Below are 22,362 nucleotides of genomic sequence, written 5' to 3'. Positions count from 1 at the left end.
TTTAATCAAGGTTGCAGTGAACAGACTCTCACAACAATTATGTACCTAAATGCATAAAGTAGTTTCATATTGAGGGAAAAAAAGAAGAAAAAAAATGAATACCGGCCGATTTAGTTTAATTAAATACGAATCAGAACACGGATTAATGAGTAAAGCTGTACACACGAATATACGCAGTATGATTTGAATGAAATGTTAATAAAATTCATGTTGAATTACAAGATTCCGTGTTGAACTCTTGACAATGGCATCATTATCTGTGCATTTCAGCATCAAATGAGCGGTACAACTTCCCGGCTTACTATGAATAGCAGCGCTAGTTAGTCATTATCACCTGCTTTAAATAACATGCATACTCAGCTACACACAACCAATTCAAACTATTAGCGGTTGTATCAGATGTCTTTAACCTTTTGAGTGCCTTCATTTTTTTCTGCGAAATTGTTAGTGCAACAGTTTGCAAAATTGTATGTATTTGTCATTAATTTCTTTGATTGGTAATTTACTTCGTTTTTCAATTGGCTACAGAAATTTTGATAAAATATTGAAAAAAAAAATCATTTTGTGAAAGGGTCAATAACATTATTTATGTTAATCAGAGTTGATGAGTTTTCAAATTATAAGAATGCACGATTTGGACAGTGAGACACTGAGTACAGAGTCCTGTTGTACTTTTTTAAAAGGTTCAAATTCTGTGCAGTGATTGGACAATACTAGTCACATGATTTCTGCATCATTTCTTGCGCAAGTGAATTTATTTCCCTTGGGTGACAGCACATTTGAACTATCTGCATAGACGAGACTGTTTCAGCAGCCCTATGTGAAGCATATGACAAGTTTCCATGATTACAACTTTTGTCAGAGAAGAGTTGGCTGAATGAATCAAGACTGAGAATTCACTATCGACTAAGAAAGTGGTAACTAGTGCTGTTACTATTCAATAAAAATATTGCTAAAATCCCTGACTGATGGTGACTCCTTCCTAGTTTAATAGCAAACCAATGGCCAGCTGTATTTCAAACAATATTGGCTACAAAAAAAGTATTCACTATGATGTGATGTTATTCAAGTTAAAAGAACACAAGTAAGGGTGCAGTACAACATAAACAACCTATTATTAATTTACCATGTATCCTTGCTTGTGTATGCTTGCAGAATGCGATATGTTAAAACACGTATATTGACTGGTTGTATTCGCATGATAATACACGTCTATTTCCCCAGACAGATTTTGAATCACTCCAAACGCAGTATATTTCACTTGGCTGTCATATCATCCTCATTATCAGTCAGTATGTGTTCACTTGGCAATTGTTATTGAGGTAGAATGCTACACTCATAATATTCAAGAAATGTTGGTGATAAATCACATGACAATATTTAAAGGGTTATTTTATATAATATGAGGTTATTACGAGGATACTGCAAAGTATGCACTAAGACAGTACAGCAAGAGTATCAACCAACACGCAGCGGAGGTCGATGTGACCGTGTACTGTCTAATTGCATACTTTTCGGTATCCTCATAATAACCTTACCCCTGGTATTATTATACATAATTTCCTCCAAAGGATACATTATGAGAATGCCGAAATCCAAAAAGAACTTCTTTGTGTGTGGTCCAATAAAACCCTGGGGCAGCCGTGTTTGTTTTTATTATTAGAGGACTCTTACGCACATAATCATTCCCTATTTAGTATTAGTGTTTCCTAATATGGTAGGATGAAAATACCCAGTGCAATACCGCAAAATTACGGCACGCTGTAACTTATGGCATTACAGTGACAGATGTATAACAATAGGACTTATTATGATCATAAACACATCTCTCTCATTGATGCGAGTGCTACTATTAGAGCAACTACGGAATACATACTACAAGTCGTCATGGGAAATAATTGATTCGAGCATACATACTGCAGCAGATAATACCAATATGCAAATTGGTAGGGATGGAGAGTTTGAAATGGCAATAGTAGCACACACAGTATATTTATGGAGACAACTACCGAAAAGATCATCTTCATCAGCAAAATCATTGCTGGCTGCCAAAATGTCATCCATACAAAATTTGGGACGTCGTCTTATATATTGATGAACTTATCACTATTAATATAATATTGAAATTCAAAAAGTTCCACACTGCAAAGATATACCAAAAAACGAAAGGTGACGGCATGAATTGACGATAAGTCAGGATGGGCAGACTAACGAGCAAGACAGAGACCAATTAATTGGTCACTAGTGTTTTCATCTGGACGATGAACAGTGAATTAGTGAATATTGTACTCTCCAAATTTTGGATTCAGCACCAGTCCTCAACATTAAATATTTATACGTTTTAGCATTATAATAAATATTCTATTCGAATCCAGTACTGGCCTCACATTTAATGACTCCCACAATAATGCATAGGCCTGTCACCATAAAAGGAAATCTCAAATGGAAGCATTTTTTTTATGTACCAGCTGGTAACGGATTCTTCACAGCTCTGATAGGAACAGATGACAACTGCTTTGTGGATGTTGTCTGAAACTATAAATGTAACTGACAGTTGCACATAGCAGAAAAAGAATATATAACAGTAGGGGTGTGAGTATATGTGTACAGAAATCACAAAAAGATAGGAGCGATGACAGAATAATTTGGGAAGTGCAATTGAAATACAAGATACATAAGAAAGAAAACAAATATATAACGTTACTTTTAATAATAATAAATAAATAGCAGCAGAGATCACATGATTAATACATGACCTGTGCATTCCAGCACACCTACAGAAGGGCCTTCATTCAAAGGAGCACTACTCTGAATGCAAACAGCCGGCACATCCCAAGTATGGAAGCTAGCAGGAACAGCTGTTCCCTGCAAATTTAAAGGGCAGAAAAAAGGCATTCAATACATATCTGATACCTAACAGATGATAGACTCTGCTTGCTTGCTCTCTCTCTCTCTCTCTGAATTATCACCAATTTTAAATTTAGATGTCTGTAAGGAAACATTGCCCTGGTCTCGTTCGACTTGGCACAAAAAATCAAATGCTAAATCAGACTAAAGGTATATAAATACTGTTGAATAGTTATTAATTCACATGTTTCTAAAATGATGCTTAGGTTTTGTCAAAATCCTTAAGTTTTTGTTAGTAAATGTTGAATGTTATATATTCTCGCTTTCAGCTAATAAATATTATGTATAACATGCTAAGATGAACAAGCCATGCATGGCACAGTCCCCGTTAGTTATCAAACTTAAGATATATAATTTTGTTTATAGTAATATATTCAAAAATAAACATGTCAGATCAGTTATATTGTATCTGATCGTCAAACAAGTACTTGTCCATATTGAGAGATATTGCTGTAGAACAGATTTAATTAAAACAAAATAGCCACCAGTTGAATACATCTGTACATCTATAACATAATCAGTCAAGTCATGTCAAAGATACGGCTCTAGAACCACATTTATTAAAACAAAATGGCCCCAGTTGGCCATTTTAAATCTGATATGAGAAACAAAATGACGCGCATCAAGGTCCAATATTGTCCATCATATGCACCAAGTTTGAACAAAATCCATCCATAAATCCTTGATTTAGATGATTTTTCAGCAAAAAAATGACCGCCATTCGGCCATTTTGAATCAGATAGTAAAACAAATTTGTACATCTATGACATGATCTTTAATGAATACATAAAATTTGAACATAATCAGTCAAAGCAAGGCAGAGATATGGCACCAAAACTGCATTCATTAAAACAAATTGGCAAAATCCATCCATTAATAATTTACTAATTTTTTAGCACAAAAATGGCCGCCATTCAGCCATCTTGAATCAGATCAAGAAACAAATTGATGTGCATATGTATAATATTATGTATGAGTGAAGTTTGAATTTAATCAGTCCAGGCATATCTAAGATATAGGTCCGGACGCACACAAGGACGCACAGAGGTTAAACCATAAGTCCCTGTTTTCAAACTGCGTCCGAACGGTGACTAATAAACTAATGTAATGTGTAAAATGTAGAACTGTCCGAGGTTGGAACTTTTCCCCACTAGGCTTTTTTGCCAACATTTTTCAGCACTTTTTTCTTGTATTCTTCAATATTTCTGGAAATGAACCATAATTTTTGAGCCAACAGACGAAATTTGAGTCAATTTTCAGTTTACAAGACTATTTTGTGAATTTGTGATGAAAAGAGAGAACTGGTGGTGAAAAGGATGAAACAGTCTTGAGCATTCAAAATCCAGTGCATTCTTCTTTTTTTTTTCAATACCATGTTTTAAAGAACTCAGTGACTTTTAAATATAAACATTAAATAGTTTATTCTTCTGTCCCTCCCCATTTAGTTGAAAGAATGGATCTTCATCCATTTCAAAAGGAAATTTGTTCCACAATTAACGATAAGAATTTCTTATCTGATTCGGTGAGAGAAATTCTGCTGACTTGCAAAATTTCTCACCATTTACCCACTGTACCCCAAACTGACCTGGTTCTATACCACAATGCATTATTATGACAATGTTCTTATCACATGCACATAATAAAGCAAAGACAAATGTTTCAAAGCAGTATAAAGGGAAATATTTTGTGCTACTGAGTATGTGTGACTGCATAGATATGCCATTCTATAGCATGGAAATTGATTTTTGGTATTCCCATGGCTTTTAACTTTTTGGCTGAGATAGCTCCACTGTTAGCAATGCAAATTTCAATTAAAAAACTGAAGATATCACAAAAATGAACAAATCTGAGAGAGGTCTATCTGAGGTACCTACATGTATAACATCAAAGCAATCAGACGACAACGAACAATCACTCATATGATAAGTCAACAGCGGAGCTCAAAAAGATGACATATACACAGTAATATTTAATTTGACGCAAGCCTCATTAAGAATATGACTAAGGCGCTATCAAATAAATAATGAAGAAAATAAATTTGTTCCAATGGAGACAATGACACAATAGTTTCTTTACAGTGTTAGTGTTCACCATTTTTAATTGAAAATTGGTTATATATTGGTTATACCTACAAATAGGCATTTATATGGAATAACCTTGTGAAAATTCCTGTGTCAAATGTTAGCCATATCTATCTTTAAAGTAGCACCCAAAAATAGACAAAAGTATTTTTGGAATTAGTAATAAAACTAAAGAATTAAAAAAAAAAAGTATCTTCCCATTTAATTTCACAAAGGAGGCAAAGAAAGACGTGACTTCAATACATAGTTTATCATTATTTACTGGTTAGTTAGATATTAGAGACTGAGAAATTGCTTACATGCGACAAGTTATTGCACAACTCTATAGCCATTGCCTTTATTCTAAACATTAGTACACTTTGATATGAAGACAAGCTCCCAAATCATTGGTAATTTGTTAAATTCTTTGAACTATCTGCTGTAAACAAATTAGTTGAAGTACCTTAGATGAGGGTACCATCACAGCTACTGTGTTTGCTCTGTTACAAGGGGCATTTATTTCCTGTCATTGACACTAATTGTAGAGTAACAACAAAATCATTCAAATAAAATAAAAATTCAATTGTTATTACATGTGACATTCAACATAGTTATTGCTGGTTTGGTTTCTACAGAATATAGAGCAAATACAGTATTACACGTATCACCTCCAGCTGGTTGAAGTACAAAGTTGATATTGCTCTATTAGAAGCAAAAAATTTCATTTACTATTTACATTAAAATATGAATTATAACCATAGACATAACTCTGCAAGCACATACACTACTAATAGAGAAAATATTAGAAGCACATCTACAATAGAAAGCCAAAAATTGTTTTTATTGTATGCTTGATCATTAAAATAAGACTTATTTTGAACATTTACTAGAGCACATATACTACCAATAGAGCAAATGCAGTAGCACTGTGGTTTCCATACAGTCCATGAGAAAAACAAGTATGTACATGTACCGGTATAACCAAAATTTTATTATACCAGTGTATCAGCGCTATGAATACAGTGCAAGCTTGGGGTAATTGTTATTTAAAGCTATTTTTTGAAAATTGGCTTTCATTTTGTTTTATGCTGGGAAAACAAACTCAAAACTCATGTACTGTAGAATACTTTATTTTCGCTTGGAATTTATTTTCGCTATTTTCGCTGAAGGGATGATTCCGTGAAAATAAAATTCAGCGAATATACTTTTTTTCCTATATTTTACATTAAACTCATCAAAAATCAGTGAAAATAAATTCCATACAAAATGCCCGAAAAGCCTTTTCAGCAAAAATTAATTCCAGCGAAAATAAAGTATTCCACAGTATCTCAAAAGGTATAATGCTAGTACCAGGGCCAACAACAAATTTGCTGACCCTGTACAATATAGTGGTGTGGACGTTGCTATTCAGCAACTGACATTTTTTTTTATTATGACAGCCTCAAATTATTCAAAGACTCCATAAAGAAATCAAATTTGAAAATTAGCATAACTTTGGCATGTTGGAATTGAGGCTGCCACTTGATGTACAGCATCTCAAAAGGTATAATGCTAGTTCCAGGGCTCACTTTATTACATCTGATGCAGTGCAATATCTCGTGAAATACTTTTAGCAGGGGGTTATTGCTAAACACCACATACGAGACTAGAATAAGAGGTGACAATATATAATGCTTAACAACGTCATTTAAATGCGAGAAAGCATGATCCATGATAATAGTAATTTATGACTGAAGACATTGCAATCTGAAAGTCTACTACTCACTACATCTGATAATCAGTATAAAGTAGAATTTATATACAAGGATATAGAACCTCAATGTGATTGGTTAGCAATGTTACAACCCCCCCCCCTCTTTCCACAACCACTGAAATACACATCATGAATGAAATACAGAAAGTGTAATAATAAAACACTATAATTAGTATAAATTCCTGTTTTTATAATTTCAATAGAGCCTGTCACTTCTTATGATGGTTCAGAAAAGGTGAGTGTGGCAATCAATGTGAACTACACTGAATTAATATTACGAATTGAATATGTCACATGTATAGGAGTAGCTGCACTCACTATTGTCAACTAGAGGTCAAGCCCAATGTGACTGTCATACCGCACACCATTTAAATCGTTAAGACCCTAAAGCGGAGCAAGAGTGGTGTCTTTGTTCTACAAATACGGGGCAAGTCAGTAATACAATGCAGAACACGAACACATTTTCCCCGGGGCAATCACATGCATGCATTTTAAAATGTGCTGTCAAATGTGATTGATGGCATAACAACAGAATTTCAGATTTTTATTTTTTCGCAGATGTTATATTGCAAAGTGATTTGAAATTGTCAAAGACCATGTTTTATACAATGCAGGTGATTGAATTATTATGGTTGTGAGTGTGGTATTTGCTGAATCTCTGTACCTGAAGACTGTCTATGTCTAGAATACACTATAAACAGGTACAACTTTTTAGGAATAATATTTTTGTCATTCAATCGGGAAGCAATTTTCATTGAAAACTGAGTGTAATTATTTCCCAGGTCATTCCATGCACAGCGACTTCCTGGTTTTGTTTTTTTCCTTCTGTGAACAGGTGCATAATCCTGCATTATCCTCTATAAGAAATTATCATACGTTTAAGGTGAATAAAGTCCATTTCTTGTAATATCAAAATTCAATGCTAAATGTTGGCATCGTCTAGAATTCTGCGGCAATAGTTACATGGAGGTAAGGGCCCGAGAAGGGACATATTTTAAGGACGAAACGGAAAAGTAATTGCACAAAATATGAATTAAATGGGTTAACAATCAGAACACGTAGTTGAGTCAATATCAGTATGTCTCCAAGGAATTCTTTGACAATGTAAATCATTTATTGACAGCATACTTGCTTTGCATTCTAATGCACATGGCTCTTACATCATTTCCGTACAAACCCCTTACATGGAAGGAGCTGAAAATACTTCATGTGTGCGACAAGACGCCAGCCCTACTCCTGCAATGAAGACACTAACTTACTGAATCTGAACTACAAAGTTTAATTTAAAACATTCTCCGAAATTAACATGCAAATGTAGCTACGTATAGAGGTTAAGTTCAAAATTCTTGCATAATTCTTGTACAATTATCACACAGAACAGCCAATGTCCATTTTGTATTCAGGACACTTGTAAACGTCAAGATATCGCTTGGACATGTGCAAAATAGAAACTGAAAACTAATCAATTCAAAATAGACGAGGGTGATAATGTTTTAGCCAAAAAGAATTAAAGAGGCTATGATTGCAGACTAATGGTAACAATGTCAGTGATCCTGATGGTGAAAGCGCATAGGGACAGGAAAATAGTAAGAGAAAAAAAAACAGTCTTAAGTGAATGTAGGCCATTACCTAAGTACTTGTACCGCTCTTGACCGCATGCCTGGATGAACCCTTTAAAATGGTCACATTTGCTTCACAATTTTATTTTGTTATTTTGGAATGGAAACTTCAACAAACACTGTCCATAACCAAAGATTCTTGCCAGGTAAACTTATGTATAGAAGACCTCTATAAAAAGTAAACTGAAACATTTTCCAAGTTCAGTTTAGAAGAGACTTAGTGTACAAAGCTATTGACAAGAATTGTTGTCATTGACAAATTACTATGTTATGCCTACAGCATGCATTAATACTGTACTGTACTGTATTGTATGGTGTTTGTGTGAATTCTGAACATGATCAGTCAAGGCATGTCAGAGATATGGCTTCGGAACAGCATTTGTTAAAACAAAATGGCCACCAGTTGGCCATTTTGAAACTGACCAGGAATACAAAATGACAGGCATCAAGGTCTCATAATGTTCAACATACATGTATGTACTAACGTTAAACACAGACAGAGGAATCATATAACCAACACATACAAGAAATAAGGCACCAATTAAGATTGAAGCAAGAAGAGTTTGTAGTTTGTAATGCAAACAAAACCTTGCTCCTCAAATTGTATGATGTCAAAAAGAAGTAGTACACGCACATGTTGCGATCAATTCCCATCATCCTCACAACAAGATACAACTTACATCCAACTGTTCAGATATTGTTTCATAAATTACTACTACCAGCAGTAATAATATTTACTATGTACAATAATCACATCACTGACATCATCTCTCCCTCTGTCTATAAATCCAGTGAATGAGTAAGATAAAACAAAATAAATCGGGGAAACTGGGATGTGACAAACAACCATAAAATACAGACCAAGGGATGCACAGTTCATTCTAAAGGATTGAAGAATAATAATTCTGTTTCAAATTTATTGCTTCTGTAAATGTAGCCGGATAGATGATATGCTTGTTAATCATTTCACCACAAGACTTTCTCGCCTACATTTTTCTGCATGTTTTTCTTAAATTCTTCAATGAACTTAATTTTGGAGCCAACAGACAAAATTTGAGTCAATGTTAAGTTTTTGCTCAAAAAATTTGGCTATTTTTGTCCCAATTTTTTTCGAAGAAAAGTGCAGACTATAAACGGAAGTATTTTGTGAATTTGTGATGAATAGAGGGAATGTTTAGTGAAAACGTTAAATCAACAATTATAGATATATAGTAAATACACATCCACATAATGATCTGGAGGTCAAAATTCTACCAGAGCCAACAGCTTGTGCACACACCTTCATAAACGTCCATAATTTAAAATAAATTTGCATACTGCTTTAGAACTGAGGACAAAATCAGGTTTTTTCAATGTTGATTACATGAGTGTAAGTTCTAAGAAGAAGAAATTTGTTTGTAGAATGAGCTGATGTAAGTAAAATCATAGACCCTCTGGTAAAATAGGGGTTAATTATTACCATGCTTATTTGAGAAATCAGCATACAACAACATGAGGCTTAAAGCAAAATATTTCTACATCATATTACAATGAGAAAAAGCAGATAATTTAGCTAATTCAATTGCTGCTGCTGCTGCTGCATCACACCTGCCAGATCTTACAAGAACTGGCGACTGCTAGGCTGTTTTTACCTAGACAGAGCCTCTGTGACTGGAAATTAAGTGTGAACTGCATATTAATACATTCCTTAATTTATTTTTTACAGATAAGAAAAAAAAAAAACGATATATGAATTTGCACTGTAGAGTTAAAATATTAATATATAAAAATGTCAAAATATCATTTTCATATTTGCTCTATCTAAAGCGCACATAAATCGCGAATTGCATTTATTGTATAAATCGTTAAACAAATCTTGACCACAGACATACCTTTTATTTACATAAGACACAAGCAAATTTTATTTTTAGCTTCTAAAAGCAAAATTTTGATGAGAACCTGTAGTCAGCGAGGAATTATTTGTTATTTGATGTAAAATTCACTACTAGTAACTAAATTACAGAATCAAAGAAAGCTTAGAAAGAACTCCTGTGTGCTGGGAGTATAAATTAGCCTTTCAAACAAGACGTTTGGCAACTAATATTTATCTACTATCGGTATTTGAGATGCACAACGTGAAAACAAGTTTATATTGTTCAAAGAAAATAAATTTGATTGTACATCTGTGTTTTGCAGTCTGATTTATTCCTGAGCACCTGTACCACAAGTTATATTGAAATCTGATTTTTCTGAGTTATTAGAAATTGGTTACAAGATAATTAGTACCTGAAATAATGATGGAAAAGCTTATAAAAATTGTTATGCAAACTAGGAAATTAATATGAACAATTTTGATTCAAAACTGATCAGGTCTATGCATCTATGTACCAATATTAGCATGTCAGATATCATTGAAACGAGCGATTCATCAGATATTCATGGAACAGACACACACACAGGGAAACTGTGAAGACTCCCAATTGTGTGCTTCACACACTGGAGTCAAAAATATGTAAAATGTGTATAAAATTTCGGTATTAAAAAAGGTTAAATCTTGGTAGGAAGAGTTTTGAAAAGGAAGGGAATTTTAAAATCAGATGAGCTCCACCATGCTGTGAATTTGTAAAAACAAATACACAAAGATAAAAAACACTCCTACCTTTCGTAATAACGCAGAGACATTTCACCTGGCACACACACACCATCATCATCTCTTGATGCAATTATTTGGCGATTCAATACAGATGGAGTAATGATTCATGCACAGATACCATGTCGGGGTGACTGCAATAACTAAGAACTTAATCCAAAGAGTCAGAGTAAATCGATGGAAGAACTCTAAGAACTGACTCCCACTTGGTTTTTGATCTCAATTCCATAATGGTAACAATCCAAATGAGGCAGTGTCTCCATTTCGCTGGTAGGATTTCTGCTGATATTCATAAAAGACACGCAGCAATCAATTCACACTTCCATTTTAGATCTAATAAAGAAAAGAAAAAAAATGAAAAAAAACATGGTCAATATTTGATTGAATAGACTGGAACAAAATATTTGAGACGGTTTTAATGAAATTAGCAAAGTGGGAAACAAGCTTAAGATAAACGATGTCGGAAGATGCATTGTGTTTTAATGAAAGTCAGCGTTAACATCTGTAGTGCAGCCATTAGCTGATACTTAGAGCCTCTAGAAAATGTCTTAACTTTAACCAATTGAATGGGTTAAAAGTAAAATTGTGTCACATTTTTCACACATTTTTCTCATACATGTTATTTAAGAACTGTAGCAAATACTAAATAATAGAAAAATTCATGAAAACGTGCAAGATTCATACAGAATAGCGTTTGTCACGATTACGAAATCTTACTAAAAATAGAACTGATGTAATCACAGAATGTCCTTCAACATGCAAATAAATTAAATTTGAACAAATTGTGTCAACTGCATTACTTAGCTGTGGCTTTTCAGTGATTTGTTGTGAACTCAAGAGAAATTAGCTATTGCTAAATTATTTATAAACATGACTGTCACTACTCCAGATTTTGTTTACATGTTTGTTTGTCTCAATCGAACATCTTCATGAATAACTTATCACAAGACGTACTGTTTTTGAAACACACGCTATACGAAACTGATGGAACTGTAGCAAACATGGGTGACACCATCAAACACAAAGGAAAGTGTACATGATTTGACCTCTAGCATCATCACAACCATGCACTAGTTTTCTAGATACGTGTGCAATACACAGTACATGTACATATTTATGTTCACTCATAAAATCAGAAAAATGCACAAAAATGTAACAATTACGTCATAGGGCAATCTTATAGGTAAAACAACACCAAGATCCAGGGACCGTCAACATGCAACAAAGTCAGTACTAAATGTTAACAGCGCAATTAGTGCAGGAAGGCAGGTTTCATTTTTTATTCTGTTCTCATCAATTTTTAACAGATGTTTCACAACTGTTTATAATATTCCTTGTAATGATGAGCTCCATGGAAAATAATCTTTTTCAGAGTGCAAGCTTAAATCAATGTACTGATTTGCTCTTAGGTAGTGCCTACATTTTTAATTACAGAATATATGGTCAAAATAAATTGTATTTTTAAATGACAAAATATTGTAATATTTGGTTATACCTGCTTTTTGAAAGAAATAGAATATTAACACGTGTGAAGGTTTGTATGAGCAACACATAGTGCTCCTGAAAATATATGTTGAGCACACCAATCGTGAAATTTGCCATACCACCATGAGATTAGACAGACATTCAATGAATTATCGAAAGACAAACTAGACAGGAAGAATAATTTTTAGTCAATGTTGGACTCAAACCTTCAAATTAACTTGGCTATTTAAAAATATATTACTATGCCTTTCTATAAGTGGAAATATTTTATATGAGGTCTAAGCGTTAAAATGAATCTCAGTTTCTAGCATACAATCCTGTAGATGAAGTACGAGCAGACTCAAACATCTTCTCTAATACAAATATGAGAAATAAGACTCACTGCTGAAAGCCGTGTGTAGATTTATAGAATGGCTTTAATAGATTTCTCGATTCACACAGAAACAAACCATAAAACAAAAAACACAATTAAGATACAAAACTAGCAACGAAACAAATTTAGAAAACACAGGATTATCAGAAGATAAATTTCACAGATGACTGCAAGGTGTTCATTCGCATTATGTTGACAGTATCGAGATGTATACTTGGTACCAACAATTGAATTTCTTATCTGAGATGCAGCCATACTGTAATTACAATGCATACAGGTTTGGTGACCTAGATTTGTTTTTCTGCACGAGCTCATTTAGGAAAATAACTCATAAAATGGTGATTTTCCCAGAATTAATGAGCTTTACCAGATATTAACTTAGAAAGCATTTAAACTTTACTACCTTCGTGACAGTGACAATGGGCATGGGAATGAGGTGACTTGCACGAAGAGGTAACACAAAAAAAACCATTTAACCTGAGGGGATAAGGTCATTACTATTTGGTGCAATAAGGATTGCATTTTTATGGCATCTATAGCCGCTGGTCGTTAACCTAACACCAGGATCATAGACCAACAGACCTTGGATGAAAATGGCTGCCAAGATATTGTTTAAAGCTTGGGAACTGTTTGACTAGTTTTTCCCTTTAAAACTGTGTTCCAATCTATCATGTTCATGCCTCTTCTGTTTCACAGATCATGTAATCAAGGTATTTTGAACAGTGTTTGTGAGATGGGAGAAAATGGAATACTCTTTGAAGAGCAAAAACAAATTGGACAGCTCTTGCTCTTGACGAGATCAAAGCAGCCAAGTTTAGAAAATGAAAAAAAATGAAAGAGGTCCACCTGTAGTACCTTTATGTATAACATCAAATCAATAAGACTTGTCGTTTTTAACAAGTCAAAAATATCACTTTTTACCAAAAATGACAAAAATATTCACCAAAATTGGAGAATTGAAGATATCAACACAAAATCTAAGTGAAGTTTACCCATCAGGCTTGTGGTTTTTAAGAAGACGAAAAAGTAAAAAGTTGACGCGGACGACTGACACGGACAGATGGCAACGAACAATCACTCATATGATAAGCTCAACTCAACAAAGTCGACAGCAGAGCTAAAAAATACATACAAATGTGAAAAATGGTGGATCAAAATTTAGCAGAAAAATGATGGCATTCAGAAGGTTACACCTAACAGGCCCATCTTGAGTGAACTTGAACAAAAGAGCACCATCTTTACATTACCAAATCTGGAGATAAAACGATTTGACAATCTATTGTCTTTCTGTTGTGAGACGTTTTAAATTAAATCAATCATCAAAGCAAAGGAAATGAGCAGCCGGACCCAAGCTACTAAGTTCCTGTTCCCAGGCTACATCAGAAAAGACACAGAATACTAACAGAGTCTGCAACTTTAATGCAAGAACGTCAGAAATTCTCATTTTCATCTTATTATAATGAATAAGATCTAATTAATATTTACAGAATGTATTAGATGTTGGGTTGGAGAGAGAAAAAACATGTATCATTAATATTCAGAGGACTATGTAAAGCTTATATTTGCACAGTACCTCAGAGTCAGTTCCATTCATCACTTGTCAGTGTTGATCAGTCATCGCCAAAATAACACAATCTATTGATTATTTTAACTAAGCATTCTTCACTAACACTGCTTGTGCTTTTGCAGTGTTGATTTTAGCCACATAATCTTTCTTACTGCAAATTTAGTCCCCATCCCACAATGGCGATCGCTTTGATGATTAAGATTTATTATAATCATGCGTCAACAGAAAATATTGAAATTGCATTTTTGTTTATTCATACATTTTACATTTTGAAGAGACAGCATGCTCAAATTTGCAGATGAGAGACAAGACGAGTTGAGACAAGATGACAAAGCTATCACCCCCAAAATTAATGTTTAAATTGACAGAGATAATGCATAAATAATGTAAATGCTGGCGACTGTACATTTACCTATAATCCATGGTGGAGAAGACTGACACAGACATCTGATGTTTTCTGATTTCAAGCATTTCAGGGAAATAGAGGGGGAAAAAAACATAGCGTAACTATTGCAACCTTGCCCGTTGAGAATCTATATTAAGTAAAGGGTAGGAAATCAGGATGAATACAACCTCGACTGTGTTTATCATACTGGTGATTATCTGACTAAGCAGATTCTTGTATAATAAATTAAATATAAATTCTGGTGTATAAATTCTTTTGTAATAAAAACAATTCTTTATAGGTTCCTTACAGAATAATGTAACATGAATTCCATAAAAAGTTGACAAATAGTACAGCGATATATCTAAACCAACTTTTGGTGGGGAAAAATATGGCCCGAATTTTTACTGCACTATAAAAGTAACAGATCCTGAACAGTATAATACTGAAAAAATGCTTCTTAATTCTGCAGTTTTATTTTAGCCGAATTTTTGAAAATGAGGCATGCTAGTCAGGCCAAAATTAAACTTTGTTTTAAAATAATCAGACAAAAAAATGTTTGACCTACTGTAACTACAGAAATAAGACAATTTGGGAAATTCAGGGATATTTTCAAAACTGAACAATGCTTCTTAATTCTGTAGTTATTAATTATGCAGTTTTATTTTAGTCGAATTTTTGAAAATGAGGCATGCTAGTCAGACCAAAATTAAACTTTGTTTTAAAATAATCAGATAAAAAATGCTTGATCAACTGTAATTACCGAAAGAAGACAATTTGAGAAAACATTTTCAGGGATATTTTCAAAACTAAACAAGCAAATAATTACATAATTAAACTTGGGCAATATATTATACTGACTTATATGCTAATCAAGCCTGAGAATGATTGGATAAGAATTGCTTGTGTTATTGTAACCACAGAGCAAAGCTAAGAAATGACATATTTATGGAAATGCCATCAAATGTTAAATTGCTGATGGACAGAATTGCTGACTACCTGTACAGCAGCCATTTTCCAGTTAATTTGAAATTAATAATTCAATTGATTTGAATGACAGTTTCTCTACCTGATTTACAAATTGACTCCCCTTAAATTGTAATGAAAACCCTGCTAGGAATTATTGAGCATGTAATGAAAAACAAATCACAACAATCACAACCATTTACTAAGCTTGATCGTAACACACTGTTCTATAAGATAGAACCGTAATGCATGAATGCCCAGAATTTATTCATTTTGCAATAAATTGTACTCCCAGGCAATATAAGGATATTGACATAAAAAAGTTTAAAAAATATCTATGAAAGTTTCTGTAACACACAAAAGAATGCTATTCCATGGCGCAATGAGACAATAGCTCCATGATTTTACATAATAAACCAATGAACACTCTCATGCAGTTTCTGACTAATTTTCTCAGAAATTAAATGTTTGATTCATGGTTCCACAGTACAAATAATCTGATAACGATCATTCGGTGAAAGCAGGTACCACTATGCAAGTATTATACAAGCATGCAATATGTAACAATTCCCCCAACAAAACACACATTCATTGGAGATGAAAATAAAGGGTGATTCACAGTAGATGAAAATAAAGAGCGATTCACAGGAGATGAAAATATTGGCCGATTCATTGGAGATGTTTATGGACTTTATATTTGTAATCAGTTTTCCATTTTACCACATAGCAAGCAGCGATCGCATGTTAATGATCGTATGTTTGGATAATGACTATGGGTAAATGTGATGTATAATGCTGCCAGAAGACCAATTGTTCCAAAATATGTTGCAATTGGGAGATGTTAGAAAGCTAGAAACAGTTGACTGTGACAAGCAGCTACAATTCTCAATTTTACTCAAAAATGATTTATTATTTAAATTTAATTATTTTTTTTACAAATGTCCGTTTCAGGGCAACACAAAACATAAATGTGTAGGTGGGCACTTCACAGGCACTTTGATTTTCATATAAAATGCCACACATAATCTGGGAAGATAATCCTCCCACAAGCTGCATGCCAATAAACTTATCCATTGTCATTTCAAGGTGATGGGGTTGTGGTATTCTCTCCATCAAGCATTTAACAATATAAACCATTAAGGCATGCAATTCATCAAATTAAATATCAGATGCCTGTTAATAGTCATGAGATACACAACATGTCTTAATTTAAAATTCCATTCAAAATGATAAATTTCCATTATTTTTTTTTTCATTTTTAATAAACATGGATGACAATACTAATCACATCACTAATGCCATCCAACTGAGCATACTGAAAGTATGCGAGTTATGTCGATTTTAATTAAATGCAACAGATTATTATACCCGTTGAGCGTAGTACTAGTAAGCCGTAATATTATATAAATGATATATTTGTCATTTTTGAATGATAAAGAGAGCTGTAAAATCTGACTGTAAAGGTCAAGAAGGTCAATGTCAGATGGTGAACTATTTTTTTTTATGAATTAAATTAAGCACAGATAAAAATGACTGTAGACTCTTGTTTCAGTTGCTTAAAAAACAGGCTCATCATTTGTTGTTGTTCATATTCCATTATTTGGGTCAAGGTCATTTCCATATTAATAAACATATGGTAAATGGAATGAAGTTCAATATACAGTGAAGATTCAATGCCTGTCAAGTGAGTAGCACAAATACTAATGATGACAACAATGAAGTAATAAATGGCAGAATTGAGATGTATATCCCAATACATCAAATAAAAACATACAGCCAGCTCCTGTGTGTTTTGATTGACACCAGATTATTCTAATCTTTATTCCATTTCAGCACTCCATTTATTTAAGAATGCTGTATAAACTGTTCTTGACATATGTTCACGAAAATGTTGGTTTTGTATTTTTAAAATCAACACATGACTCATCAACAATGGTTTTTAACAGATTCCTATCACAGGATGAAGACAAAGATCAATATTTTGGTGACGTCATTTGCATATGTTTTACATAAGTGCCCAGCAACTGCAAAGAAGTATCCACTTCTTTAATTATATGATGTGTGGTATAATGGTTAGCATATTTGCCCAGCATCACTAGAGATTGTGGGTTTGAATCTCATGGACAAACTGCAGACTCTGCAGTGTAAAAAGAGTACATTCTTTCCATACTAGGCAGGCTCACCGCAATCATATTTGGGTACACAAATGCATCTCTATTCTACGTCAATAGTCCTCAAATATGATCTTCAAATAACCTGGCTTTGGGAACAGCAAATTAATCTCCCTTGGATTTTGCTCTCTGGTCATTTGATTTGAAAATCAAATAACAGAAACCATTTCAAGGTGCACACCCTGTTGTTGCAGCTTCTATTAAAATGGTATTATGCAACAAGGATATGTGGTTTTTATTAGAGCATCTTCACATATGAGAAATGGTGAATTTTGGGATTCTGAATTGTTCAAAAAGAATAGATGTGGGTTCTTCTAGGGATGCGACTTCTTATACAGATTTTATGGTCCCTAAAACCTTTTCAAGGTACACACCATGTTGTCACTAGATTTCATTTCACTGGGACAGCTTCATTATCTAAATAACCAGACATCTTGAATTTGTTTAGTTTTTTTGAAGCTAATTAATTTTCAAGTTACAGTAATTTTCAAAACAAAGTGATGAGATTCTCATCTACTGAGTTTGGTAACGAGGTGACCTCGCACACAGTGTCAATCTGATTAAGAAGTGTGTACACTGATGATCATATACTAGAAGTTACAGGATCTACCCCGGTATTAATTATTCTTACTGCTATGTTACCGGAAAAGCTATTAATTCACCATAGTAAAAATATTTTTTTTCAAGAGTGTGAAACAATAGAATACAAATGGGAATATTTTTTTCTTGTTTGCAAATTAATAGAATGATTATTGATGGATTCAATAAATAGTGATCCTTTTTTTGGGGGGGATGAAAACAGAGACAGAAGTAACATTTGTCATGATATGATCTAGCACATTTCAAGTACACAACAACAGTGCCATTTAGATAGCACAATTTAGAGAGTACAGAAATTTGACAAAAAATACCACTGTGACATCCAAGTTACGTCCAGGATAGACATTCAATAATATAGATTGCAAATTTTTTGTTAGATTAATGTAGACAATAAAAAAATCAGAATTATGCAACTTTGAGAGCTTGGTCATCTGGCGACCTTGTACTTAAACAGGGTTAAGCAGTTAACCAATCAGAGATGTAGAATTCATGCATCAGGTCACTCTTGGTATTAATGTACATGTATGGTTAAAACCATTCACAAACTTGGCACTGAAGTCATTCAAGCTGAGAACGATGCTTTCTAATTGTACTTGTGGTGACCGAGGAAATGTTATGATCTTTAAATAGTACTTTAAAGCACTTTTTTCTTGCCACATGTCAGTAGTTATGTCTGGGTAAAAAAGATTCACATTCGCGTTTTTGTTGTAATCTTGCTTGATGGGCACACATTACATAGGAAAAATATCATAAAAATTTATAATAAATAAATTTAATGTTGTATTCAGTGCTTATTTACCTCTATAGACAATGGTAAGTCATTCTGTATGATGATAATCTATTACTTGGTACGACAGGACTTATGTATAAATATAGGGAAGGGTATGAAATAGCCAGCGATTTAACAATAGTTTTATAATAAAATACTTATCAATTACAAACATGATACTCACAATTGTCTCTAATTTCCAAATATATCAGTGGTTTTTTGCAAAAATATTCCTGGAATCTAACATTCGTTTAAAAATACAGTCTCCACAGGGGAAATCAGCAGTTTTTACAGCATGTAATCCAGTTTCAAGTTGTTTTTAGGGCGCAGTGCGATATTTTCTAATAATAATTATGCTTTATCTGGCATTTCATTAGTTAATAACAGGATAAATCAGATATATTGAAAATCAGTTACTAGTATATTTATAGTTCTCGGAGATTCATGTCAAAAACCAATCAAAGGAAGTTGTTTCTACAGATGCATTGTCTGATGTTTAGTTTCATTTCAACATTGCTGGTGAAAATGAACATGGCAGACATTTTGCTAAATTATTCCGTTACTGGGGTACCTTAACTAGTAATTGATGTATGAATCTCTGTTGAATGCATTTGGACCAATTTTCAATTAATATGGGCCATCAGAGTAGGGTTTAAGGTTTAGGGAAATCAAAAAGTCATTGTTTCCATGGAAACAAGTTCGAGTACCCCTTGTTTTTATTTGCTCTTTGTCATTTATTTTATGACCTGACAAACTCAAACTGGATTGGATTAATTATATGCAAAATATGCCAAAACATCAAATAATGTCAATAAATACAATTAGTACAAATGTATTCAATATATCATCAGCAAGCGATTTTACGCTGAAATGCATAAAAAGTGAGCAAATGATTCAACAAAAAATCAGATAAAAATAAATATTCAAATAGAGTATTATCCCTGTAGCAGTATCCATTTGCTTTCCAAGATATAAGCTGAAATCAGCTTAGTTATAAAATTCAACAAATTCTTTATTTTCATGTGCTACGTCCAAAAACAATAGGGCAATGGTTGTACATTATTTTAGATATTAAACCCATGGTTTTTGGTCAATTTTCGGTCATGGTTTTTGAACTCTTGACAAAAAATGAAGCGTATGGCGGAAAATGAAAGAATTTAGTTTTTGAATTTCTATTTTTTAGCTCAATGCAGAAGAGGAGAATATTGCATTGAGATACCTTTACTTCAACAAAATTTATCATTATCAATGTGCAGCACTTTTATTTTACAGAAAAATGTGTTTTGTAGATACATATACAAGGCGATACAAAATGGCATCCCAATAGTGAATTATAGTCTATCATTTGAATTTGAATGAACCGATACATTATAAATATATAAAAATGATAACCATACACATCTGCACATAAGAATAAAATCAGGAACATTCAGATTATCACATTAACATATTGGCTTGTAGATTATTCAAAGACCAACTTGTAAATATTCAATTTGCATAAGGCAAAAGTTTGGTAATAAAAAGATGAAAAAAAAAAACAATGCACAGGAAGCCATTAATTATATATGCATGCATGGGCCGCACAATTTAAATAGCCATGTAACCGCAAAGGAAATGTGCACAGGGTGACGCATTATTGTTATGACCAATAGCCATGAAATGCATTCAATCATAATACCATGATATATATTAATACCACGTGGTCACAGATGGTCATCGTATTACAACGCATCATATATATAGAATAGATTCTCGCGTAATAGAGTTGATAATATTATCCCTAACTAGAAAGACAGCGAAAAAGCCAACATTTAAGTTGCCCTATATTGTCAATTTTTATCTAATAATAGTTGAGTCAGCAATTATTTATTGAAAGTGTGTACGAATTAACAATTAGAGACAGTGCCTTAGAAAGAGTGAATTGCTGTCATGGAAAGTCCATATCAAAAATCTAATTGGTGCAGCAAGCAATAACCTTGGTGGCCTATGGGTGTGTAGACAGTACATGACATGTAAAGTCAGCATATATTATATAACAATTCAAGCAACTGCTCTATACTTATTTATTATTTATTGTGAAATAGCTTAAGGCTGTATTGTTTCGTATATTTTGTTGAAAGCCAATGTAATATAAAAATCATATTATATCCCAAATGTAATATTATTATGGTACTTGTAAATACATACAGTTTGGGAGTTTGTTACAAATAGCCAAACATTTCACAAGTTGTAGTTTCGCCATCTTAATACAGCCTACTGTTTTGAGAAAATTAGTCATAAATCACATGACAAAGTTTGTGATGTACAATGTATTATTTTGCGTATTCCAGTAGTGTATTGTGAGAAAGTATTCAAAAATAGAGAACACAATGTTAAAGAAAAGTTATTTGTCACTTTTTTAAAACCCAGATTGCGTTTTTTTAGTTCATCATTGACAATATATAATTTTTTTCACACTATGTCATCAGTATATAATTTGATAATTGCCATAATATCTCTGCCATAGGAAGCTATGGTAAAATTGTTATAATACTGACAAAACTGAAGCCATTTACTAAAAAAAAAAAACCATCCTTTTCCTGAAAAAATAGGCTGGTAATCGTCAACTTTTTAAATCAATTTCCTTATATTAACTTAGAGTAAAATTTATTACAAAATGAATGAATTCTGGGTATTTTCATCCATGAGTAGGCATCTGACTTTAGGGCATCATCATGTCACTGAATCAAAAGTAGGAATTTTCAGTTCAATGTCTTGTGCATCCAATATGTAAAAGTTAAGCAGAAATCAAGACAGTGATGTTTTGGTTGTCCAGATAACAAAAAAAAATGTAATGCTTAGCAGTAAAATCCATCAATATCCAACACTACTACTGTAAAATCGGTATTAGAAGTCGTGGCTTCTATTAAAATTGTATTATGCAACCAGCATATGTGGCTTCTATTAGAGCATCTATGAGAAACGGTGCATTTTGGGGTTCTCAATTGTTCAAAAAGAATAGGTATGGCTTCTGTTTGGGATGCAGCTTCTGCAGATTTTACATGTTATTTATATGTTGAAGACCAAAGACTTAGTAGA

The 22,362-nt window shown here is 33.2% G+C and overlaps 1 long non-coding RNA gene across 1 annotated transcript in view; it reads right to left on the bottom strand.

Annotated features, from left to right (window-relative positions):
- LOC102802825 (uncharacterized) overlaps positions 1–22,362 on the bottom strand; it is a 56,127-nt gene that overhangs the window by 21,654 nt on the left and 12,111 nt on the right. The window contains exon 2 of the long non-coding RNA XR_438367.3: positions 10,978–11,301. This is a non-coding gene — a long non-coding RNA (uncharacterized LOC102802825). The remainder of the gene's footprint in view (positions 1–10,977; positions 11,302–22,362) is intronic.

The sequence above is a fragment of the Saccoglossus kowalevskii genome, chromosome 1 (genome assembly GCF_978046115.1).
Source record: "Saccoglossus kowalevskii chromosome 1, keSacKowa6.1, whole genome shotgun sequence".
Taxonomy (NCBI): Eukaryota; Metazoa; Hemichordata; class Enteropneusta; family Harrimaniidae; genus Saccoglossus; species Saccoglossus kowalevskii.
The sequence above is the reverse complement of the archived record's forward strand: the minus strand, read 5'-3'. Positions and strand labels throughout refer to the sequence as shown.